Below are 6,000 nucleotides of genomic sequence, written 5' to 3'. Positions count from 1 at the left end.
TTCTTTGAGTCTGAATTTAATACGCTGAAGTCTTTTGTGTAGGATGAACATATTCGTGCCCTGGATCTGCAGATCTTCTGCCCACCATTTTTCAATGTTGCTAATGAAATCTGGGTGGGAGAGCCAGATATTCTCAAACCTGAAGGGTCTATTTTTGGGAGAATCAAACCCCTTGAGTTCTAATTGTATCGGCCAGTGATCAGAACCTCCAAAGGGGAGAACCTTAGCTGTTATTTCTCTATTTGCTAGCATAAGCTCCTCTGAGATCAAAAATCTGTCTAACTTGGAGGCAACCTGAGCCTCACCTCCTCTTTTGTTGTTCCAAGTATAAAGGCCATTATGCATTGCAGAGTCAACTAGATTCATATCATCTGTAAAGGTTTGGAATAATTCAGAGTCTTTATTAGGTAATCTTTGACAAAAAACCCTAGTTTATTACCAATAGCTGCTAGTGATTCAGTTTGTTAATAATCAAGAGGTAGAGAATATAGCTTTACCCATACTGGAATTGATGTGAAGGTCTCCAACTCTGGGATGAAGTTCATCATCCAAGGCCTCATACAGAGACCAGCTGCTACATCAAATTAGGGTCCTCCTTCGAATATTATGTCTTTGTCTTCGATGTTTGAGAACACCACTGTGAAGAATCCCTTTAACCCAAGATGTAGGTCAATGCTTCTGTTGGGCTTCTAGTGATACTTGATCCACATTTGTAAAGCTTAAATTCAATGGGCCATAGTCCGATGAATTTACAAATAATGGCATAGTTCCCCATGTGTTCTCTGTGCGCTTGCAGAGTAGGGTCATTTAATATTACTCTGGGAGTAATTTCCTCTTTAGGCTTGCAAGGTCCCTTTTGCCTGTGGTCTCGTGAACCAAGATTTTTGTCTTCTTCCTCCTTGTCCTTTATGTTGTTGTTTACCTTGGTCTTAGTCCCCTATGTCCCCTTATCATTATCTCTATTTTTTTCCCTAGCCACAACTTTGTTGTTCAACTCCGTTGTTTCTCCTTTGTTGGATACCGCGTCTTTGTAGGAGGGAGTCGAGCTCCCTCCTTTTCCACCCTCCATCAGAAACCATCTCTGCTCTCCTCTGAACCGTCGCTGCTTGCTCCCGCCGTTTTTCCTCCTCGGCTCCGCTCCCAAATGATCAATAAAGATCATTCAATTTCTATGAGAAAAGAGATATGCAAGAAATCCATTCATTTCACTCTCTATATAGTTTTAAATGTTAGACCTTGCCTTTCTCTGTCTCCAATATCTACAATGGGTCGTTGCAAAGTCATCCCTTGTGATTTGTGTGTTATTAATACCCATGCCATTTTCAAAGGAATTTTCTTCATATTCACCCTAAGAACAGTTGAAATGGGTACGAGAATTGGAAAGTTCTTATCCAATGGAACACCACAATACTTTTCAAGCATAACTATAAAAAATTGTGGAAGGTGTAGCGGTTGTTCAAAGAAAATATTTTCAATATATCGAAGCACAACACTAACGAGACGAACTTCAATCGAAAAATTACGCATTAATATCACGCACTCTCCGTGGCATAGAAATACTTCACGCTCCAATATATCATCACGAGTATAACTTATTTTTGTCCTTCTACTACTTTCTGCAACATATCTCGCAATAGGAGAATTTAACGGTTTAAGAATTTTTTGATTGTGAAAATTGATGAGATTATTCAGCACAAATAAGTGAACAAAAGAATCAAACAAAGTCCTTTTCTATCGATCCAAGAAACTATCAACACGAGTCATAAGAAAATCCCAATAAAAAAGAAAAGGCTTTGCATTTCTAATATTGGTTAAAAGATTGTGAGAAGATGCTTGTCTCAGATCATCTCCTTACTGCCTATAATTTTTTTCCACAACCACCACAATGTTGAAGCTTTCCCAAAAAACTTTCTGAGTTGTTCTACATGCGTACACGGTTTTATCCTTAAAAAGAGGAAGATGGGAAAGGTCACCCACAAGAATGATGGACCTAGCACCAAAAGAACAATCCTTATTTTTGAGAAAGGCTTCTTGCAAACAAGAATCTATTTGTGTGAATAGCCTTGGACCTTTAAATCTCATCTCATCAATCAATATATATCGAACATGTCTCATTTCCTCTTGGAACACTGTAAAAACATGCATACACAGTGGCTTCATATCGTCTATAAGAATTTTTAAAGAAGAATGTATTGTTTTCCCATGTATGTTAAGAGCAACAATACCAGTTGGAGCAAGCAATAACAATGGACCTTTTCCATTCATTGTTGCACAAGAAATATGTTTTTACAAAACACATTTCTTTCATATTTATTTGTAAAATATGTTGTCAAAAAAAATTATTATAAAAGATTGAAAATATAAATTCAGCTAATTATAATTATTATTTTAACTTAATCATTTTGGATTCATGACATCAAGTAATGTGGACCTAGTTTATCATAATACCATAGTTTTTCCTTTTTGAATTTTGTAATTAGATACAACATTTAAGTAATGTTGATTGGCATGTAAAAAAACAATTTAAATAATATTATTGATATAAAGTAAAATGAATGAGATAAAATTAGAATCTCTCAATCTCAATCTCAATCTCAATTTCAATTTCAGAACTAATGTGATACACACAAATTTTGCATTGCGTTGGCGTGTTAAGACTAATGATGCTCAGATGGATTCCTTGTTAAAAGCATCGAAAGGGCGGCACAGATAACAGCGATGGTATCATAACGGAGAAGTCAGAAGTCAGGCGTAGATCGCGGTGGTCTGGCTGAAAAGCAGACGACGACGACAGTGAGATTGTCACCGGCATCCCTGCTGAGAGCCTCGGTGACCAAGACTCTGGAGCAACGTTCGGGATCGTTGCTTGACATCAGCTCTCTCCTGGCGATGGCTACGGCTGACTCGCTGCTCATCACATCCCAAAGACCGTCGCAGGCAATGACGAGGAATTCATCTTTTTCACTCAGTTCCACCTGCTGCACATCCGGGTCCGCGCACAAAGGACTGCGGGCCTTCACGTACATGTCCCCGAGTGCCCTGGAGACCGCCAGCATCCTGTTGAGATACCCGTCGTGAGTCACAAAACCCCCTTGGGACTCGGTCTGCGATCTCTCGGCGCTCGTGGTGGGCTTGTCATCAGTGGACATTTCAACAGCTATGCCGCCCCTTTTCTCCAAAACCGCCCGACAATCGCCAGCATTGGCCACCACGAGCGACTTTCCCGACACCATGGCCACAAGTGCCGTCGTCCCGGAACTGATGATGTGGGCCTCCGCCAGGGCATCGTCGGCCTTGAGGAAAGCATTTTTGAGGGCCTTCTCAACTCCTACTCCTACTCCTCTGTCAGCCCAACTACCGGAGCCCTATGTCAGCCCAGCTACCGGAGCGCAACACCGGAATATAATCATCCTTCAATTCTTCAATTTTTTCACCCTCCTGCTGCTGCACCATCTTTTCATCACTACCTCCCCCCATTTCTTCTTCCTCTTCTACGTTTACAAATTAGATTTGCTTTCTTCTCCTCAACCTCTCCTCGTGGAAGGTATTTGTATTCTATTTCGATCCACTTGGCATAGTAGAGACACCCTCGCTCTCTATTTTCTTTTTTATACCTAATTCGCCTGCACACACGCCTCCTTGGGTGCACCCTTTCGGATGACGCCTCACCTTAAACATAATCAGAGAGTTGTTAAGTGAAGGAAAATAAATAATCACGTCGCTCACCAACAGTATTTTCAACATCGCCCATGGACTCCACTCCCTAATTTCCAACAGTATTTTCAATATCTTTCTGAGATTGATAAAACGGTAGACATTTCATATAACTGATTTTGAATAAATGGGAAAACTTTTGTTTGCATCAGCAAGTAGCTAGCTCTTCTCCGTCTTTAGAAAATTAAAAATTGCTTACCAATTAAATTAATTTCAATATATAAAGAAAACCAAATATATATATATATATATATAATCATTATCTCGCCACACCACAACCCACCTTACCCCTTACCTCAAGGAGCTCTTTCTCATGTTTTTTTCCCTCTACACTAGTGCCCACTTTACTTCAACCTTAAGTTTGGTCTAATGAAGCCTCTATTTATTATCTTCTCAAAGTATGAAAATATGAAATTCTTGTACTCCTAATAGCCCATGGTGGGCATGGATAATATTCATATTCATCACCTCCCAATTGCCCGTGGTGGGCATGGATAATATTCATATTCATCACCTTTCCACTGTTATTCTAAAGAATCTATATCTAGGATTAAAGAGATAAATGCCATCCTTCTTTTATTCTACTCTTGTTAACTTGCTTGTATTTTTTAAAGTCCTCGAGCGAAGCCAATATATCCCATTTGTAATCAATTATGTAATTTGCTGTAACAAAAGCTTATTCTGCAATCGGCTATGTAACGAGTTAAACAATCCTTTTCGCCTTCGGCCAAGGATCTATATAAGGAGAAATGTAAATAGGATGAAATGATTAATGGTTGTTAGAATTGTATAGCACAAAGAATAGAACCAGGAAGGCGGTAACAGGCCTGTCTTTTGTTATCGCCCAAATCTAGGCTAGATATGTAATCACGCATGTATTTGCTTTGATGATTTAATAAGAATAACTCTACCTTACGTTTCATGAATTTTATTTTTTATGTTTAACAGTTGATGAATTGCTTCAGTACTGAGTAACGTTTCCATTTGAAAGGGAAATGCGCTGGTTGGCTTGGGCCCAGCCAACCCAGCACGTTCTCCCTCTTTTCTGATCTTGTAATTTATGTTTTTGAAATTCCAAGTGTTATTTAATTTACAACATTTGAATTTCTATCTGAGTGAAAGCAGATATGCAGTGTGAAGTAGTTAAATTTCCTTTTCTGCATCTGATTTTGAATTGGTTTTCCCTACCTGGTTCGAGCAAGAGATTTTACCTGCACCAGTGCACGTTGGTGTGCTATTCACTTTCTGCATGATTGGTTTGGTTTTCCCCTCTTGGTTTGAGCAGGAGAAATTACCTGCATTAGTGCATGTTGGTGTGATATTCACTTTCTGCGCATTTGGTTTGGTTTCCCCCTAGTCCGAGCAAGAGAACTGTTCCTGCACTAGTGCTAGATAGTGTGATGCAGTAAGCCTCTTTAGTTTAATTCTAACAGCTTTCTTGCTTTCATTAACATTTCACAACAGGATAAATTGAAAAGATTGTTTCTTTATTTCTATAGACATTCATCTTTTTGATATGCAATCTGGTTTCATTACACTTGTAGTAATCAAGCATTTCTTTTAAGAATTAAAAGTTAAAGTGTAAGAAGCTCTGATCAGGTATAAGAACCAATTTTTTGGTACTAGATCTGAGTTCTTTGGACTTGAGAAAGTTCAAGCCCTTGCACGAAGAAAAACACTTTTAGTAAAGACATTACTTTACACCTTCTACATAAATTGCTATTCTTTCACTAGTGCAATATCGATTCCTGCGAGAAGGATATCTTTACATAAGCAGGTTTGAAGAGGCCCATCTGTTGAAGACTGCTAAGGTGTCTTTGTTAAAGAAAACACATTCTTAGTAGTTAATCAATAGTTAGCTAGAGGGAAGACTTTGTTTAACTATTAACTATTGGAGACGACCGGAGCGGAGTAGAGGAAGACCAGGAAAGAGCGCGGGAGGTTGCGGAAAACCAGGGCGGGAAGCTTCTGCGCGTGGGTTTCTCCATGGATGGGAGCAAAGGAGGGAGCTCCACTCCCTCCTTCAGAGAGGTAGTGGCTAACAAGGGCAAGAAACCCCTGGATTCAGGCAGAGGTAACTCGACAGCAGAAGAAGAAAACAGGGACAAGGAAACAGTAAGCAACAAGGAGAAGAAAAATGATGGTACAAAAGACAAGGAGGAAAATGACAAAAAACAGGAAAAAGAAAACAAGAACCAAAAGGGACTGTGCAAGCCCAAAGCTGATATCATGCCCAGAGTAATCTTAAATAACCCAGAGATGTAGGCCCATAGGGAGCACATGCAG

General features: G+C 39.5%; 1 pseudogene; it reads right to left on the bottom strand.

Annotated features, from left to right (window-relative positions):
• Positions 1 to 2,738: 2,738 nt before the first annotated feature.
• Positions 2,739 to 6,000, bottom strand: part of LOC149148415 (putative protein phosphatase 2C 27 pseudogene) — a 68,039-nt pseudogene continuing 64,777 nt past the window's right edge.

The sequence above is a fragment of the Pinus tabuliformis genome, chromosome 9 (genome assembly GCF_031772625.1).
Source record: "Pinus tabuliformis cultivar Carrire ecotype Pingquan chromosome 9, CPIR1, whole genome shotgun sequence".
Taxonomy (NCBI): Eukaryota; Viridiplantae; Streptophyta; class Pinopsida; order Pinales; family Pinaceae; genus Pinus; species Pinus tabuliformis.
Note: the sequence above shows the minus strand (reverse complement) of the source record. Positions and strands in the feature narration are given on the sequence as shown.